This window comes from Dendrobates tinctorius, unplaced genomic scaffold (genome assembly GCF_039654945.1).
Source record: "Dendrobates tinctorius isolate UK_male_01 unplaced genomic scaffold, ASM3965494v1 ptg000127l, whole genome shotgun sequence".
Lineage (NCBI taxonomy): Eukaryota > Metazoa > Chordata > Amphibia > Anura > Dendrobatidae > Dendrobates > Dendrobates tinctorius.
The window spans coordinates 10,061,979-10,083,193 of record NW_027361795.1 but is presented as its reverse complement, the minus strand read 5'-3'; the positions used below and the strand labels follow the sequence as shown (position 1 = coordinate 10,083,193).

General features: G+C 44.1%; 1 long non-coding RNA gene across 1 annotated transcript; it reads right to left on the bottom strand.

Moving 5' to 3' along the window:
* Positions 1-5,677: 5,677 nt before the first annotated feature.
* On the bottom strand, positions 5,678-20,860 carry LOC141047487 (uncharacterized). Its single transcript, XR_012219816.1, has 3 exons — positions 20,769-20,860; positions 20,620-20,698; positions 5,678-5,775 (listed from the first exon to the last, which is right to left on the bottom strand). It is a non-coding gene; the product is annotated as an uncharacterized lncRNA (long non-coding RNA).
* Between the last annotated feature and the right edge of the window lie 355 nt (positions 20,861-21,215).

Genomic DNA, 21,215 nt, shown 5'->3' with positions numbered 1-21,215 from the left:
GCTGATACCCCACATGTGGGGGTAAACCACTATTTGGGCACATGGCAGAGCTTGGAAGGGAAGCAGCGCCATTTGACGTTTTTGGCTGGAATTGAGATCAGACACCATGTCGCGATTGGAAAACCCCTGATGTACCAAAACAGTGGAAACCCCCCACAAATGACACCATTTTGGAAACTAGACCCCCTAAGGAACTTATCTAGATGTATGGTGAGAACTTTGAACCCCCAAGGGCTTCACAGAAGTTATAACATAAAGCCGTACAATTTAAAAATCATATTTTTTCCACAAAAATGATCTTTTCACCCTCAATTCTTATTTTTCCAAGGGTAACAGCACCCTAAAAGTTATTGTACAATTTGTCCTGAGTACGCTGATACCCCACATGTGGGGGTAAACCACTATTTGGGCACATGGCAGAGCTCGGAAGGGAAGCAGCGCCATTTGACGTTTTTGGCTGGAATTGAGATCGGACACCATGTCGCAATTGGAAAACCAGTGATGTACCTAAACAGTGGAAACCCCCCACAAATGACACCATTTTGTAAACTAGACCCCCCAAGGAACTTATCTAGATGTGTGGTGAGAACTTTGAACCCCCCAGTGCTTCACAGAAGTTTATAACGCCTGGGCGTGAAAATAAAAAATTTGTATTTTTTCCACAAACATGATCTTTTAGTCACCATTTTTTTATTTTCCCAAGGGTAACAGGAGAAATTGGACCCCAAAAGTTGTTGTCCAATTTGTCCTGAGTACGCTGACACCCCATATGTGGAAGAAAACTACTGTATGGACACACGTCAGGGCTCGGAAGGGAAGTAGTGACGTTTTGGAATGCAGACATTGATGGAATGGTCTGCGGGTGTCATGTTGCCTTTGGAGAGCCCCTAATGTGCCTAAACAGTGGAAACCCCCCACAAATGACCCCATTTTGAAAACTAGACCCCCTAAGGAACTTATCTAGATGTGAGGTGAGCACTTTGAACCCCCAAGGGCTTCACAGAAGTTTATAATGCCAGGGCATGAAAATAAAAAAATCATATTTTTTCCACAAACATGATCAATTAGTTCCAATTTTTTTTATTTTCCAAAGGGTAACAGGAGAAATTGAACCCCAAAAGTTGTTGTCCAATTTGTCCTGAGTACGCTGACGCCCCACATGTGGGAGAAAACTACTGTATGGACACACGTCGGGGCTCGGAAGGGAAGCAGTGATGTTTTGGAATGCAGACTTTGAGGGAATGTTCTGCGGGTGTCATGTTGCCTTTGGAGAGCCCCTAATGTACCTAAACAGTGGAAACCCCCCACAAATGACCCCATTTTGGAAACAAGACCCCCTAAGGAACTTATCTAGATGTGCGGTGAGCACTTTGAACCCCCAAGGGCTCCACAGAAGTTTATAATGCCTGGGCATGAAAATAAAAAAAATCGTATTTTTTCCACAAACATGATCAATTAGTCCCCAATTTTTTCATTTCTCAAGGGTAACAGGAGAAATTGGACCCCAAAGGTTGTTGTCCAATTTGTCATGAGTACGCTGACACCTCATATGTGGGAGAAAACTACTGTATGGACACACGTCGGGGCTCGGAAGGGAAGCAGTGACGTTTTGGAATGCAGACTTTGATGGAATGGTCTGCGGGTGTCATGTGCGTTTGGAGAGCCCCTGATGTACCTAAACTATTGAAACTCCCCACAAGTGACCCCATTTTGGACACTAGACCCCCCACGGAACTTATCTAGATGTGTGGTGAGCACGTTGAACCCCCAAGTGCTTCACAGAAGTTTATAACGCTCGGACGTGAAAATAAAAAAATCATTTTTTTCCACAAAAATGATATTTTTGCCCCCAATTTTTTATTTTCCTAAGGGTAGCAGGAGAAATTGGACCCCAAAAATTGTTTTGCAATTTGTCCTGAGTAGGCTGATACCCTACATGTGGGGGTAAAACACTGTTTGGGTGCATGGCAGAGCTTGGAAGGGAAGGAGCACCATTTGACTTTTTCAACTCAGAATTGGCTGGAATTGAGATCAGACGCAATGTTGCATTTGGAGAGCCCCTGATGTGCCCAAACAGTGGAAACCCCCAATTCTAACTCCAACCCGAACCCCAACACACCCCTAACCCTAATCTCAGCCCTAACCCTAGCCCTAACCCTAAACCTAGCCCTAACCCTAACCCTAGCCCTACCCTAACCCTAACCCTAGCCCTAACCCTAACCCTAATGGAAAAATGGAAATAAATACATTTTTTTTATTTTATTATTTTTCCCTAACTAAGGGGGTGATAACGGGGGGGTTTGATTTACTATTTATGGTGGTTTTTATGTTTGGCAGCTGTCGCACGCTAAAAGACGCTTTTTATTGTAAAAATAGTTTTTGCATCACCACATATTGAGAGCTATAATTTTTCCGTATTTTGACCCACCGAGTCATGTGAGGTCTTATTTTTTGCGGGACGAGTTGACGTTTTTATAGGTACCATTTTCGGGCATGTAACATTTTTTGATCGCTTTTTATTCCGATTTTTGGGACGCAGAATGAACAAAAACCAGCGTTTCATGAATTTCTTTTGGGGGAGTGCGTTTACACCGTTCCGCGTGCAGTAAAATTGATAAAGTGGTTTTATTCTTCGGGTCAGTATAGTTACAGCGATACCTCATTTAGGTCTTTTTTATGTTTTGTCGGTTTTATGCAATGAAAACTATTTTATATAAAAAATAATTATTTTTGCATCTCTTTATTCTGCGAGCTATAACTTTTTTATTTTTTCGCTGATGATGCTGTGTGGCAGCACGTTTTTTGCGGGACAAGATGACGTTTTCAGCGGTACCATGGATATTTATATGCGTCTTTTTGATCGCGCGTTATTACACTTTTTGTGTGGCGGTATGATAATAAATCATTATTTTTTGCTTCGTTTTTTATTTTTATTTTTTAAGGGGTTCGCTAAAGGGGTTAACTAATGGGACAGTTTTATAAGGCGGGTCGTTACGGACACGGCGATACCTAATATGTGTACTTTTATTGTTTTGGTTTTTTTTATTTCCAAAAAATGGATTTATTTGGGGGAATATATATTTTTTTTTTCTAATTTATTTGGCGATTTTTTTTTAATTATTTTAACGCTTTTTTTTTAACTTTATTAAATAGTCCCAGGTGGGACATCACTGTCCTGTGACAGATCGCTGATCTGTCACATCACAGATCACTGTGACAGATCAGCAATCTGTCACAGGCATTGAAGAAGACTTCCTCTTGCCTGCGCTTTGCAGGCACTGAGGAAGCCAGCTTCCTGCAGGCCCCCGAAGGCCCTCGTCACCATCTTGGATTCGGGGGCCTGCAGGAAAGGAGCCCCCCGCAGCAGCGCTGCACATTGCGCTGCCGTGGGGGGCTCAGGGAAGCACGGAGGAGCCCCCTCCCTGCCGATGCTTCCCTTTAACCCCCGGTACACCGCGATCGTGTTTGATCGCGGTGTGCAAGGGGTTAACGTGTGGGCGCCGCTGATCGCGGTAGACGTACTATTCCGTCCATGGGCATAGGGGCCCGGGTCCCATGGACGGGATAGTACGTCTGATATCAGAAAGGGGTTAAGGGATAGGACGGACTTCTCTAACAATAGTAAATGCCTGAAAACCTTTACCTAAACGTCTCTCTGTGAGCCAGGAAAGATGTATATCTTTGTACCGTGTTAGCCAGTAGATAGAAAAATATTCAGGATTGAGAGTCCTCAGTAGTTGATACCTTTTAATGGCTAACTGAAAAGATGGTAACACATTGCAAGCTTTCGAGACTACTCAGGTCTCTTCATCAGGCTAGACTAATACAAAATCTGAAGTCACATATTTATGCACAATACAGCCTAGAAAAAATGCAATAGATAAGACAAGTGACGTGAAGCAGAACTATCAATATGGGAGAGGGAGAAACATAAATATAAACATTGGACCAGTTCATAGATAAGGAGTCTGGATGTTTTATGGTCCTCTGATTGGGGTCTAGTTCTGTGTTGCCCTGCAAGGTTTTAAAAGGAAATTCCTTAATTGATGTAAAAAGACATAAATCCATGCGACACATTCATTCCAGCACTGAGAGTGTCAAAGTTCGTCATAAATTTGTACTCCCAAACTCGTCTCTCTATCTGAGATGTGAAGTTACCTTTCAATACCAGTAATTTCATATCCATGCTGCTGTGATCAGGGATACAGAAATGTTTTGCCACAGGTAGATCCATTCTTTTTTCTCTTATTGTGTGACGATGAGCATTCATCCTTGTTCTAAGCTTTTGCCCTGTCTCCCCCACATACAGACCCCCAGTTGGACATTTAGTACAAATAATTAAGTACACCACATTAGATGTAATGCAGGTGAAAGTACCTGGGATCTTGTAGTCCTGATGTGAGTTGGGGATCTTTATCTTGTCCGTGGTCATTATAAATGGACAGGTTTTACATTTTTTCTGGTTGCAAGGAAAGGTTCCTGCAGCTGTTGGAGAGGACAGGGAGCTTCTGACAATGATGCTTCTTAAATTTGGGGGCTGCCTAAAACACAGCAGTGGGGGGTCTGGAAAAATTGATTTTAATCGGGCATCTTTTTGTAGTAAAGGTTGTAATTTCCGTGCAGCTCCCCTTAGCACCTCCAGATTTGGGTTGTATATTTGTATTGTATTGTATTGTATTGTATTGTATTGTATATTTCTCAGTGAGCCAGTGTCGCATGTACAACACCTATGGAGCGCAGTATAAAGGAGTCTGGGATTCGTCCACTATTGCTGCATTCATAATACTCTCATGGTGCATAATAAAAATGTTACACTGTACTTATCTAGGTATCGTGGGTCTCTATAATGATGCCTGTGGTGCGCTCACGATCACAAATTGTTTTTAAATAATTGATCAAAAGTTAAGTTTTATATATCCATTATATACCAATTTGCTGCTTAGGGTACTATTAGCACCACAAAGGCTTCCCAGCGTGTCAGTTCACTCACCCGCGCTGCATTTGGCTCCTATCCCCCTCATGCTCCTCATGCTCCCAGCAGCACTTCCAGTTGGGCCTCTGGCCATGTTCTAAGAGCGTGCTCCTACTCTTTTAAAGGGCCAGTGCGTGCACTTGCCATTTCCTCTCCATCTAATGGTTTTGAGGCATTATGTGTATATTGCTTCCTCTCCACTGGGGAGGTGCTTGAGCAACCTTCCTGTTCCTGTCTATGTTGTGTTAGGTAGCATACAAGTACAAATCCTGCCTATTGTACTCCAAGTACAAATCCCACTTGCTGCACTATGAAGCAAATCCTGCTTTCTGCACTCTGAAGCAAATCCTGCTAGCTGCACTCTGACACAAACTCTGTCTCTGATAACAACTCTGTCTGTTGCACTCTGATACAAACTCTGCCAGTTTGTTCCATTGGTCTGTCCTGGAGTGGTACCTGGCATTCATCAGGAGCCAAGTCTAACCTCACCATCAGAGGCTCTAGTGAATAGTCACGCCCTTCCAGGCTCTTCACGGTCCATGGCGCAGTGGTTCCACAATCCACGTTCGTGACACTTTCTATTTTTTATCATTTGCATATCAGTAACAGGTCTACAGAACTGTGATTTCCATGATTCCACACATTTTCTTTCTTGTTGCAATTTCAATTTTGAAGAATTTAAATATAAATATAATGCAAACTCACCTGAAAACCATTGGTAATAGCTGGAAAAGACAACACACAGAGCCAGGCATAAAAATAGCATCCAACGTAGAATATCCCAGGCTGTGTAGTTCTCATGCCTGTAAATAGCCAAATAGAATGATCACATTGAAAGTAATTTATTTCACATCTTTACTTCAATTGACCTACTGCATTTGAACTTACATGTAGGTTCCCAGGCCATGATGTTAAAGGGAACCTGTCACCTCGGAAAATGCTATTTACCTGCTAATATGGGTTTATTCTGCAGGTAAGAAGCATTATAATTCTGCCAGGCCACCTTACCAAAATTGCTCCTATTGGGAGAAAATAAACTAGTTTCCTCCAAGGAGTTAATTTTCTTCCAATAAGGTGGATGGGCAGCATTATAATGTTACGTACCTGCAGATTAACATGAACTTTGCAGGTAAATAACGCTTTCCAATGTGACAGGTTCCCTTTAAATATATGTGACTGACTGTGTCACTTGCCAATAATTACAGTACCACTACCAGAAGGTCTTAATGACCGACAATAATATGCTAGAAACTAAACGCACTATGGATACCGTGTAGTAAGAGCAATAAAATGTAGTAAAAATAACTATATACTGTATATATACAGTATATATATATACAGTGTGTATATATATATATATATATATATATATATATATATATATATATATACACACACACACACAGTATAAATATATATCTGTACATCCACAGCTCCTAGCATATGAGCTGAATAAGGACCGATTGTCAAGGGTATTGTCAGCTTTAAAAATGGCGCTCCTGCAATATTCTTTAGTGCGCATGCATTGCCCTTCTCTCGCCGCTTTCTCCAGCTTCCGTATCTGCGGTGCACTTCGTGTTGGATCACGTTGGGCCCCACGTGGTTTTGACGTCGGCTGTTTTGTGGTGCGGCCGCTGGGGGATGCTGTGGTGACTATGGCAACGCAGCATTTTCTCCCAGTTCACAGCCCCATAACTTTTCCGGGATTTAACACATATAAACTTGACGCACATGGGTTATACTGTGCCCCTTGAAGAAGAAGTCAATCCGAAACGTGCATTGGGGCGGGCGGGTGTACCACTGTACCACTGGGCCTATGTGGGTGAACTAATCCAGGTTATGATCGGTCATATGATACTATATACTTTACTAATAATGATCATTGTGTGTTGTTGTTTCACCCTGATATCTCACTGTGGACTTCTTACACTCTATTTACCTTCTAAACCATTGTAATTATCATGATATGATATGCCAATGTTGTCCCATATGTGCCCTGCATGTACAGTGGGTTCGGAAAGTATTCAGACCCCTTTACATTTTTCACTCTTTGCTTCATTGCAACCATTTGGTAAATGCTAAAAAGTTTTTTTTTCTCATTAATGTACTCTGCACCCCATCTTGACTGATAAAAAGTGGAAATGTAGAAATTTTTGCAAATTTATTAAGAAAGAAAAACTGAAATATCACATGGTCATCAGTATTCAGACCCTTTGCTCAGTATTGAGTAGAAGCACCCTTTTGAGCTAGTACAGCCATGAGTCTTCTTGGGAATGATGCAACAAGTTTTTCACACCTGGATTTGAGGATCCTCTGCCATTCTTCCTTGCAGATCCTCTCCAGTTCCTTCAAGTTGGATGGTGAACTTTGGTGGACAGCCATTTTCAGGTCTCTCCAGAGATGCTCATGTCAGGAACACCGCACTACACTTGCTCACTGAGCCAGTGCGGGTGTCCTGAGTACAAAGACAGTACTCAAAGATACCTGTGGAACAGGGCAGCAGCGGTGACGATGCGTGCTTCAGAGTATCAGGACCTGAAGCACATGACTGCTGGGGGCGTGGCCTAAGCTCCACAGATCTAGCAGCTGCAGGGAAACTCCTAGAAAGGTAACTATGGGACAATGTTACCAAGGGGCATAGACAGAGACAGAAACCAGACGAAGCCAGGGTCAAAGCACCAGATAGCAATACAGTACCACGGGGTTAAGACAGAAAGGATAGTCAGGACGTAGCAATAGGTCAGAAAACCAGAACGGGCAATAGACGGTACAATAGGGACAAACTGTAACGGAGTAACGATAGCCAAGCCAGGAGGTCAGAACCGGAGAAGACAGTAGTACCAAAGCGAGAGACGGAGTACAGAGTGAGGGAACAGGCCGGGTCATACACGGGAAGCAAACAAGCAACGCAGAATACATGCACACCAGGGGTCAGACACACCAGAACAACAGTATAGCTGACAGAGAACCCTGGTAAAGAGTGAGTATAAATACCCCTCCCAGATCCAGAAAGAGGCCACGAACACTTAACCCTGTGAGTGCAGGGCAAGAACCCTGTTCAAACCATGACAGTACCCCCCTCTTAATGGGGGGCCACTGGACCCCCAGGCTTGTCTGGGTATCTGGCGTGGAAAGCCCGCACCAGACGATCGGCATGCACCGAACTGGCCGGAACCCATGACCGATCTTCCAGAGAGTACCCCTTCCAGTGTATCAGATACTGGAGTCTGCGGCGCACCCACCGGGAGTCAACAATGCACCCTACTTCATACTCCAGCTGCCCCTCTACCAGCACTGGTGGAGCATTTGATGAGGGATCCTCTCTCACCGTCCCCACAGGCTTTAACAGGGACCTGTGGAAGACATTAGAAATTATAAAGGAGGTGGGTAGCTGCAGTCGGTAGGCTACTGGGTTAACAACCTCCACAACTTTGTATGGGCCAATAAACTTGGGGCCCAGCTTTATAGAAGGTATCTTAAGCTTGATATTGCGGGTGGATAGCCACACCTTCTCCCCTACTGCAAATGCTGGACCTGGCCCCCTCCTCCTGTCAGCAAACCGCTTATAGTTTTCCTGGGCCTTGGAAATATTCCTCTGAACCTCCCTCCAAAGAATTCTAAGACGTTGTGTCACATCCTCAGCACCAGGACAACCTGAATCCATACGGGAAAACTCTCCAAAATGTGGGTTAAAGCCATAGTTGACCTGAAAAGGAGACTTCCCAGTAGACTGACTCACACGACCGTTGAATGCAAACTCTGCCATGGGCAATACCTCACACCAGTCCTCCTGCCTGGAAGAGGCCAAGCATCTCAGAATCTGCTCCAACGATTGGTTCGTGCGCTCCGTCTGCCCATTAGACTCTGGGTGGTAGGCAGAGGAGAAGGACAATGAAATCCCCAGCTTTTTGCAAAAAGCCCTCGAGGACCTGGCTACAAACTGTACCCCTCTGTCTGACACCACATTCATAGGCACTCCATGTAACCTAATTATATGCTGCATAAATAAGCGGGCCAGGGTTTCAGCAGATGGTAACGCGGGGAGAGGTACAAAGTGAGCTTGTTTTGAAAACCTATCCACCACCACCCATATCACCGAGTTGCCCCTGGAAGGAGGAAGATTTGTGATAAAATCCATGGACAAATGTGTCCATGGTCTATCCGGAATTGGCAAAGGCACCAATTCCCCGGCCGGCCGGACCTGAGAACTTTTAGAACGAGCACACACCCCACATGCAGTCACAAACTTTTTAATATCTGTTACCATAGAGGACCACCAGAAATCCCTCGCAATTGCCCCCTGGGTAGCTGCAATCCCAGGATGAGCACTCAACACAGAATCGTGAAATTCCTGCATAAGTCCGAGATGAAAACGCTCCGGTACAAACAATTTACCTGGGGGCTAACCACCAGGAGCCCGAGCCTGGGCCTCCAAAATCTCTCTCTGTAACTCAGATGAGATTTCGGCCACCACTACTCCTGGCTGAAGAATGGAGGAGGGAGGTTCTGGAGGGGACACCGAATCAAGGCATCAGCCTTGATGTTTTTAGATCCCGGGCGGAATGTGATGGTAAACTGAAAACGAGAAAAAAAAAGCGCCCACCGAGCCAGTCTGGGGGTCAATCTCTTGGCAGACTCAATATAGGCCAAATTTTTGTGATCAGTGATGACTGTAATGGGATGAACAGACCCCTCCAGGAAATGCCTCCATTCTTCAAAAGCCAACTTTACCGCCAACAACTCTCTATTGCCGACATCGTAATTTCTCTCGGCAGAGGAAAATTTTTTTGAGAAGAAGGCGCAAGGCCTCAGGTTAGTAAGGGTAGGAGGGCCCTGAGACAAAACTGCCCCCACCCCCACTTCCGAGGCGTCAACCTCCACGACAAAAGGTCTTGACAGGTCGGGTTGTACCAATACAGGGGCTGAAGAAAAGCACTTTTTTAATGTCATGAAAGAGTTTTTTGCAGCTACAGACCAATTTTTTACATCAGCTCCCTTGAGCGTGAGGTCCGTTAGAGGCTTTACCACCTGTGAAAAGCCCTTAATAAATTTCCTATAAAAGTTGGCAAAGCCCAAAAATCGTTGCAACCCTTTCAAGTCATGAGGTTGCACCCACTCCGTAACAGCCTGGACTTTCTTAGGATCCATGCGGAACCTCTCCCCTGACACAATCAACCCCAGAAAGGATACTTCTTGCATGAAAAATGAGCATTTTTCCAGCTTGGCATACAAATGATTATCCCTCAGTCTCATGAGAACCATCCGCAAATGGTGCAAGTGAGATTGACTGTCCACCGAGTACACCAGAATGTCATCCAAATAGATAACCACAAAACGACCGATCAAATCAGAGAAAATTACATTAATAAAATTCTGAAAAACAGTAGGAGCGTTGGTGAGACCAAAGGGCATAACCAAGTTTTCGAACAGCCCTTCAGTCGTCAGGAATGCTGTTTTCCATTCGTCCCCTTCACGGACTCTTATAAGGTTATATGCCCCACGTAAATCCAGTTTAGAGAACCACTTGGCCCCGGTGAGTTGGTTACATAGATCAGGAATTAGGAGGAGAGGGTATGTATTTTTCACAGTAATTTTGTTTAATTCCTGAAAGTCGAGGCACGGCCGCAAACCACCATCTTTTTTCTTAACAAAAAAGAAGCCCGCTGCCACAGGTGAAACAGAAGGCCTAATATGCCCTTTGCGGAGACTCTCAGTAATGTACTCCTTCATGGCTAGACGTTCGGGCCCGGACAAATTGAACAGGCGAGCCTTGGGTAACTTGGCTCCAGGGACTAGATTAATGGCACAATCAAAGGGTCTATGTGGTGGTAGCGCCTCAGCCTCACTTTCAGAAAATACGTCTTCAAAATCTTTCAGGCACTCCGGAATACCTTCCAGATCGACAGACGACACTGACACAGATTTTACTGGGGTGACAAGGGTTGTCAAGTTACAACATAGACCGTTAGCCATACAACCCCACTGAATGATCTCCCCTGTGACCCAGTCAATAGTAGGATTGTGACGTTGAAGCCAAGGCATATCCAGTATCAGTCCAGCCGGCAGATTATTTATGACAAAACATCTTAATTTTTCCAAGTGAGTGGAACCCACTTTCAGAGAAAAGGTATCAGTCATGAAACAAATTCCCTCCTGGGTGATAGGAGAAGAATCAATTGCCACGATTTTAACAGGATCTTTTAACCTGACTGTCCCTATCTTATGAAAAGTCACAACTTTGGCATCGATCAGATTAATAGAAGAACCACAGTCAACAAAGGCGGTAGTCCCAACCGGACCGCCTGTAAGTTCCAGTTCCACCGGAAGCAGAATTTTAGTAAGCGAGTAAAAGGGTACCTGGGAGTCTGGGCAACCTCCTCGATTGTTACCCAGACTCAGTCGTTTTCCTGACGGCTTCACTGAAGAAGGGCAAGAAGGACAGTTCCTTCTCCAATGTCCAGCGGATCCACAGTAAAAGCACAATTGGTTGTTTCTTCGGTGTCTCCTCTCTTTTTCCTCCAATGACGTGGCACCAACCTCCATGGGCTCAGGACTAGAGGCAGCGTCTCTCAGATTGGAGAATAAAGGGGTCTCCTGCAGCATGACCCCTCTTGCCCGCAGCCTACGGTCCATGCGGACAGCCTGGATCATAGCATCCTCCAAAGAATCCAGTGGAGGATGAAGGGCTAGGGCATCTTTCAAATGTTCGGACAGGCCTCTACAGAACAAACCCCGGAGGGCAGCGTTATCCCAGGAGACCTCCGCTGCCCAGCGTCTGAACTCAGAGCAGAACCATTCAGCAGAGTTCCTTCCCTGTGTCACACTCATCACCATATCCTCTGCCAGACGCACTCTATCAGGCTCATCATAAATGTGCCCCAGAGCCTCAAAGAACAAATTCACAGACATGCATTCAGGAGCAGAGGAAGAGAGAGAGAAAGCCCATGCCTGTGGAGCCCCCCGAAGTAGGGAAATGACGACCCCCACCCTCTGGAACTCATCCCCGGAAGAGCGGGGCCTCAGAGAAAAAAACAGCTTGCATCCTTCTCTGAAAGACCTGAACTCCTTTTTATCCCCTGAGAAAAGGTCTGGCAATTTGACCGGAGATTCTGGGAATGCCAATGACACATTTCTATCCCCAGCACAAGAATCCCCTGTAGCGGCAGCCCCCTGTACCGTATCCACCAACTGTTGCTGGGTCTGGGCCATCGTGCGCTGTTCCACATTAAGTTTGTGGAACATTTGGGTCAGGTGCTTGACCTGACCAGCCAAAGCTTGTATGGGATCCATGAGGATAAAACACACTTTTTTTTTTTTCCCTCAGAGGGGGAAAAAAAAACTGAAATGGTCAGCTATAATGTCAGGAACACCGCACTGCACTTGCTCACTGAGCCAGTGCGGGTGTCCTGAGTACAAAGACAGTACTCAAAGATACCTGTGGAACAGGGCAGCAGCGGTGACGATGTGTGCTTCAGAGTATCAGGACCTGAAGCACATGACTGCTGGGGGCGTGGCCTAAGCTCCACAGATCTTGGAGCTGCAGGAAAACTCCTAGAAAGGTAACTACGGGACAATGTTACCAAGGGGCATAGACAGAGACAGAAACCAGACGAAGCCAGGGTCAAAGCACCAGATAGCAATACAGTACCACGGGGTTAAGACAAAGGATAGTCAGGACGTAGCAATAGGTCAGAAAACCAGAACGGGCAATAGACGGTACAATAGGGACAAACTGTAACGGAGTAACGATAGCCAAGCCAGGAGGTCAGAACCGGAGAAGACAGTAGTACCAAAGCGAGAGACGGAGTACAGAGTGAGGGAACAGGCCAGGTCATACACGGGAAGCAAACAAGCAACGCAGAATACACGCACACCAGGGGTCAGACACACCAGAACAACAGTATAGCTGACAGAGAACCCTGGTAAAGAGTGAGTATAAATACCCCTCCCAGATCCAGAAAGAGGTCACGAACACTTAACCCTGTGAGTGCAGGGCAAGAACCCTGTTCAAACCATGACAGCTCAATTGGGTTTAGGTCAGGGTTCTGGCTGGGCCAGTCAAGAATGGTCACAGAGTTCTGAAGCCACTCCTTTGTTATTTCAGCTGTGCCCGCCAACCGCATGGGAACGCATCATGTTGCATTTCTGTGCAGTTGGCGGGCACGTCAAAACGACACATGTGGACGCATCCGTTCCCAATGTTAAAGATAGGTACACAGGACGCAGGTGGAACTAGGCGGAGCTTAAGGGAAGATGTGCAGAAGTAGGTGGGGCTTAAGGGAGGAAGTACGCAGCCCTCCGCACTCTTGCCAAACGCAAGTGTGTACTTAGCCCAACTGAGCTGTTTCTTCCAGACCTCTGCCAGACGTACATTCAACAAGTGAGGTTTGTGCTTTGAGTGCCTTGAGTTCTGTATGCTTAATCTTTTTTTGCCTGAGCTTGGAATTCATTCTGACTGTTTAACCTCTTCTGCTCTGATTCGTTATCCTCCTGATATCACTGACCTTGGAACGTTACTAAACCATGCTTTTGTCTCTTCCTTCTATTCATGACGTATTCTCCTGGTCTCTGACCTTGGTCTCCTTGACCATTCTGACTCACGGCTTGGCTGTGAGAAGTGACTAGCGTCACACATATGATTTAATCTATTCAGTTGCTGCTCTCTAATATACTCGCCTGATATTGGACAGAATTTTCAGTGTAACAGGTTCCCTTTTGCAAATTGTCTATTCAGAGAGGAAGAGGACTTGAACTCTAGTGCCACCTATTGGAAGTAGCAATCCTACAAGTCAACATCAACCCTTTAACGAGACTTGAAAAATGACTTAGGATAAAAGCCAAATCAGAATCTCAATTTGAAAACACGGTGTTTCGCAGTATTGCCCCTCGTCACTACACAGTATGAGATTTAGTTTTGCTAGGTGAGTGATTAAGACTCGGATCTAAGGCGTAAGGTTTCTCCTTGTGGAGAGTGACATGCCAGGTCTGGCACGCCAGTATAAGGAGACTTAAATGCAAGGTCCTCTGGGAAATTAAATATGCAATTTGCCTCTTCAGAGAGGAACAGGACTTGAACTCTATTGTCATCTATTGGAAGTAACTATCCTACAAGTCATTATCTAATGGAGCAGTGAAATATGACTGAGCATAAAAGCCAAATCAGACACTCAGTTTGCAGACATGGGGTTTCCGGGTATTGTCCCTTGTTAATACAAAATATAAGATCTAATTTGGCTTGGTGAGAGGCTAAGTCTCAGATCTAAGGGGTAATGTTTCACTTTGTGGAGAGTGATATGCTAGGTCTGGCGCACCAGCATGAGGAGACGCCATGTATGCTCCTCTGGGAACTTAAATATGCAAATTGTCTCTTCAGAGAGGAAGAGGACTTGAACTCTAGTGCCACCTATTGGAGTTAGCAACCCTAGAAGTCATTTTCATGTTACTCTTCACAAACCTTACCCCCTTAGATACCAGTATAAGGCTCTCACCCAGTCAAATCAGATCTCATACTTTGTATTGATGAGAGGCAATACCTCAAAACACCTTGACTACAAATTGAGATTCTGAAAAGTTGTGGAATTATAAAAATCACCGTATCGGTAGACATGTCAGTACAAACAATGAAAAAATGGAAACATTATTTTCAAAACACCTCAATTTATTCAATGTCAAGTCCTCACTTACACACCTTAGCATGGAATCATTGAAGTCATTTATGGTTGTCTGAGGAATGTTCTGTTACTCTGAATGTACTTGGACATGCAAAATATCAAAATCTGCTCCTGGTAGCTCTTCTACAATGACCAGCCAATAATGTCCTGAATGTACTTGATGGGGAAAAGTCTGGAGGCCCTGCAGGCCATTGTAACACATTTACATTAGGCTGCTCACAGTACTAGGGGCAATATATTACCTGGCATTGCAGTGCTGAAAAATGAAAATGTTCACAAGTGTCACAAGAACCATAATTCTCCACTTTTGGTCTTTAGACCAATATTTGGCTTTTATTGCATGTAAGAGGAAAGAGGGACTCACTTAAATGAGTAGATCTCCATTCCAGCCTCCAATGGTGTCTTGATTTGCACTATGATAGCCTGTGATAGCGGTGGTGTGCGGTTACTGAAACAGATGTAGCTGACATCTAGCTGGTATCACAATGCCTTCTGGTGATTTGTGTAGACAAGACTGGGACAAGGTACTTTGATGCCCTAGGCCAGTGATGGCGAACCTTTTAGAGACCGAGTTTCCAAACTGCAATCTAAAACCCACTTATTTATCGCAAAGTGCCAACGCGGCAATTTAACCCAAATACTGAGGTTTTAGATTAGAAAAACAACTCCTACGTTAGCGTGCTATAGCAAAGAGCTTGTAAGCCCTGCACTCCAAGCCTAAGATTCTAGCCACCGATTGCAGTGGAGGTCTGATCTTGAGAATGGATAGGATTTTTATTCAAAAGTAAAATTGCCACGTATGATGCTCCATACTGTATAATGGCCACACATAATGCTCCATACTGTATAATGGCCACATATGATGCTCCATACTGTATAATGGCCACACAGTGTGCCACACTGTATAATGGTCCCACATGATGATGCATACAATATAATGGCCCCACATGATGCTGCATGCAGTATAATGGCCCCATATGATGCTCCATACTGTATAATGGCCATTCAGTGGTGACATTTTTCTGTTATACTTTTCTTCTGATGCTTCCACTCCTGGTTTTGGCTTACAAATGCTGAGCATGTGAACGTGGCCTAAAGGTTATATCTGGGACTTTCTGAAAAACAAAAAATGTGCCTAAGCATTAACATGCAGGTAATTGCTACTTACCTGCCTGATGTGCACAGCACCATTCTTCCCCGGCATAGAGCGGTCACAGACCGCTCCTGCTGGCTATTCAGCTGCCTCTGCTAATGTCACATCAAGAAAGCGGTGAAATCTTTTTCACTCTGCTCTGTTAACTGGGCGGAACCGTTAGGCAGCAGGCAGCTGTCAATCAGAATGACGTCAGAAGTCACGGACCATTAACTAATGAGCCTGTTAGTGCTTAGGCACATGTTTTGTTTATCAGAAACTCCCGGATAGCACTGTGTACTTACAGTTGCTCATTTTGTCTTTCTACCCAGCTAATTCTTCCCTTTTCCATTAGGTCTATGACATCATGTGATTAATATCTGACGAGCTGAATCCTTCGAAGTCAGGCCAATGTATATTTGTATCTCATGAACCTACAGCTCACAGTATGACTTTAACAATGTTAAGGAGATGTTAGGAGTTATCAGTCTTTATCAGACTGCGGGCCATATGGGAACTACAGTACCGATGAGATGAAGTAAGTATCAACAAGTAAACATTTACATCCAGGTACCTTATAGGTGACCTATTCACTGATTGAGTCTTTTCTCTCTTTTTGTATCCATGTTGTTCAGATGCCATGATGACTTTTCACATCCACAGCTCTTCTCTCCAGATTCCTTCTTCTCCGTTCTTCTGCAGCACAACTCCACAAAGTGCCCTTAAAAATAACAGTTATTAAAATTCCCACTGCATAAAAAATATTTGTCCATATTAAGACCTAAATAAGTCTCCTATAGTATATGACCTCCATACTATCATGAGCTACACCCACCACACTGCTATTATCAGCTATAACCGCCTGCCCTTATGAACCATAGCCCCATCCTGCTGATATATATAGTCTCCATCCTGGCTGGTATATATGACCCCCATCCTGGTATAGATGCCCCCCATCCTGGTATAGATGCCCCCCATCCTGGTATATCTGGTCCTCCCATCCTGACTGGTATATATGGCACCCATCCTGCATCCTGGTATATATGGCTCCAATTGTGGTATATATGAAAATGAACATTGACTGCTCTCCACTCCCATAGTCCCACCCACCTCTCGGCTTCAGTGCCCACCTCTCCACTTCCCTGCTGTGTGGTTAAAATGCTCATCTGCTATGAGCGCCGGCCACAGGGTAGCACTCATAACAGTTCCGCGATGACAACCACAGCGGTCTCCTGCAGACCCTGGGTTGTCATGCCAACCCATTGATGACCCGCAGACACGTGACATGGGCGCTGAGGATATTGACAGCGGCAGTGGCGTAACTACAAAGTTATGGGCCCCGGTGAAAACTTTCAAATGGGGCCCCCCATGCCAAAATACATGCGTGGCTCCGCTCACCTCATACACGTGCGGCTCTGCTCCGTACACCTCGTACACGCACGACTCCGCTCCGTACACCTCCTACACACTCGGCTCCGCTCCGTCCAAAATTGTACACACACAGCTCTGCTACATCCACACTGTAAACCCCTCCTGACCCCACACATAAACTTTACCTCATCCAGCACCATGACAACCAGCACAGCAGAGTCCTGCAGACACAGAGGCCCCTGATCATCTGACCCCTGTCTCTTCCCCTCCTGTGACCTCATCACAGATCCTGTGCGCACATTGGAGAAAACAGCCTAGCGATGGGCTGCTGTCACTGCGGTGGGTCTCTGCGGGAGGGCGAGGATGGGGTGCATGGGGGGGCGTGGCGGCTCAGTGCAGTGCGGGACGCAGGTGGTGGGATCAAAAATGAGACTGTCCCGTGAGAGTCGGGACGATTGGGAGATATGCCTGCCCCACCCCTGACTCCCCCCCAGGCCTGGTCGCAGTGGCGACTCCTGCAACCATGGTAGTTACGTCCCTGGACAGCGGCATTTAACATGTTAACAACCGTGGGTTGATCGCGATTCCATCCCCATCTGTTAGGGGAAGATGTGCCGGAAAAGTTGCAGGTTCATCGCCGGAGCCTACATCAAACAGGGGGAGGTGACCTTGGACATAGCTACACATCCAAGGTCATAAAAGGGATAATAACCTCATTGATAGCATGCCAAGGCAGGCAAGTGTGTGTATTTATGCACATGGGGTTCATACTTAATAAAGAATAAATTGTGACGTTTTGAAAATGTTGTTTCCATTTTTTCATAATTTGCATATAAAACCATTGGTATTGATCCTGTGATTTTCACAATTCCACAACTTTTCCTTTTTTGTGTTGTAATTTCAGTGTTGAGCATTGTATATAGTTCAAGTGTAAACCAATTGAATGATGACTGGTGACGTCTCCAACTGAAGTAATTCATTTTTTACTTTTCTTTTTTATCTGGTACAGACCTCTGTGACTTCGCCCAACCACGACTTATTTCTGTAAAATGAAACACATCGCTTCTAAAGCATCCTCCCTACTATTCCCCAACTTCTACACTGCACTGGATGAAGAAGAAATGTGCCAGGGTGCGGCCAGTGGTAGCACGTCCCTTTTATTTCCTCCCATAGTAACAATAAAAAAATAAAATATATTACATGAGAGATGTCCAAACTTTTTTCCCCACCTCATAGCAGAAATGTGCCCTTCTGGCCCCGTAGAGCAGGGGTGGGAAGGGCCATTTGGATATTTACTGTATACCATCCTATGAGGGCCATACAAATTCTGTGCTAACTCTTCACACAAAATACATCCTGACACTGGCACTGGTATCAGGATGTAATCTTTCATTGCACCCGCCTCAGCACTCAGTAGTGAACACTGCGTGCCCGGGCTCAAAGTGCAAGAAGAAATTAATGGGCCAGCGACAGTCAAAATGTAGGTGCCAGCCCAAGCACTGTGGTACCCAGAAATCTGCCCAGGGATAGATAAAAGGTCATCGAGGGCCATAAATGGTCTGTGGCCCTGAGGTTCCCCTCCCCTCCCCCATTGGTAAATGTCTCCAATTGTGGCCCCTGTATAATAGTAAAATTCCTCTTTATGCTCCAATACAATACTAATTTCAATCTTTGTGCTCAAATACAGTGGTAATGCCACCCTCACCAGTGGCAACCAGATAGTTGTAACATTGTCTATGTAAAATATTGTATAAAATGAATGGTCACTAAACCCTTATTCTTGGGTATAACCATTTGGTATTTATATCCTTTTGGTTTTAATACTATACTGTATATAGTAGTATTCCGCTATTCCCGAATAGGATTAGATTGGGGTTCTCTCTACTGGGCACTCTATGACATGTCATATGCTGTTTTATATAGTTTAAAATCCATTTAAATAAAGATTATTATTTTAATTAATCAGATGGTTCTCTTCTGTCAGCAAAAGGGGATGTTAGTCCAAGTTTGGTTAGTAACGCCACACTGATTAGTATGGCATTTGCCAGATTTGAATGATGCCAGTCCAGCCTTGGTTATGTTCCATTGGCAAATTTTGAACTCGGAAATAGGTTCTATCGCGATATCTGCTTTGCTAGTGGTTTTATTTGTCCGGTATAGGCTGTTGTGTTTGTTTTATAATATTTATATTGTTAAAATTTAGTACATGCAACCAATCTCTTGTCTTTTTTATGTGTCGTTACTCTTTGTTTAACTAAATTATAGCTAAATGTATAATCAAATAAATACATTATATTATTCTGACTGAAATAGGAATTTCCTAAGAGGGGAACAGAATGTTTATAATAACATCATAAATATTTCCAGGCTTTTCACGAAAGTCTGCAGTTACTCTATGGGACTGTAGACTTGTGAATACTCACAGCGCGTTCAGAGTGTGCAAGTAGGTGATCTGCATACTCCCGGCAACATTCCAACTAGACGTGTGCAGCCTTGCTCAATTCAGCTGCATTGAGCAGGGCCGTGCACGTCTAGTTGGAATGTGGCTGGAAGTATGCATGACGCATACTCATATAACTGCATGGACTTACTCTTAGCACCGGAGAATCCTGACAGCGCACTCTGCATGCGTTGTGAGTATTCACAAGTCTGCAGTCAGATAGACCACCATTCCAGATGAGCCGTAAATCACCAACTTCTACTTTATATTACTACAGTGGCAAGATGGTTAATAGCCTACAAGTGAAGGTTGGTAGAGACTCCATCAAACAGTGAGTTACAGTCACGTATACAAGATATATGGAGCATGGAATATCTGGCAGCTTTATTAAATAACACACTCAAACATTTTGAGGTGGTTTAGAATCTTTGGGATATTTCTTGGGTTCAGAGCAAATATTAATTGTTATAAACATAAAGGACAGTTTTCAGAGATTGTGTTGAACTAGATACTGTATGTTTTTTCCTTCCTCCTCCCCTTATGTGTCAATGTCTTGCATTTTGTATTTGTCTATTTTCAGTTCTATGGCGTGGACCCTTCAGTGTTGGGTCCCCTCAATGCCAATGGTAGTTCTTAAGGAGATATTGGTACGCTATTCCTTATGTTCTTTTATTGTATTTTGTATATTTATATTGAACAAGTTCAATACATATTCAGTTATTAAAAAAAACAACATGGGGCTGTAAATGAAATTCAACACATTGATGAAAAACTTCTGTTTTTATTTTTTGCTTTTGAGAAAGCAAGAATATGTCAATTTAGCAAAACCCTAATTTAATACCAACCCAAACTGATGTCCAACAAAGCACACTGTGACTCCGTCTACATCATTATAGTCATTGGTCCCGTCAGCACATACATCCAAATCCCATTTTTTCGAGGGTTCAGATGTAAGCCCAGATGGAGCCACTGCACATAATGGCAAATGCTATGTGAACCCAGCCTCAAGTTTATGAATATTACTTTTACTTACTTGACTTCCAGTGTAAAATTCTTATTCTGTGCGTTGGTAAAATGAGCTTTCACATCAATTGGACTTACATATTTAGTTCCTGTAAAAATAATTCATATAAAATAAATTCTCATAACTATGTAAGCTTATTACTTCTATATTTTATTCACCTTCATTCTCTTGAATTATGTTAGAAGTCCTTGAACTCGGTGGGACTGATATTGTAGATTGCACTGAACTGTCATCATACATTCCCTCTGAAAGAGATAAAACTTGCCACTTATTTTATTACATGTGGTGGAGAATCATTTAGCTCCTAGACTCTAATGCTAAATCTATCGCATACTCCTCACCTACCATAAACCTTCCATAATAATGGTGACCTTTTACTCACTAGAATCATGTTTATATTTTAGACACATTTATAATTTGATATCTTTCTAATCATGACATGAACCAGGTCAACTTTTATTCTAGGTCCAGTGATGGTGGGCTAAATCAATGGAACTTGGTAGGAAACGACAGTACAACATGGCACGGTCCATGTTAGCAATCATTTGTGAATTTGATTTTTTTTAATCCTTACATTTAATAGCTAGTCAGCATGCATTTCTTCT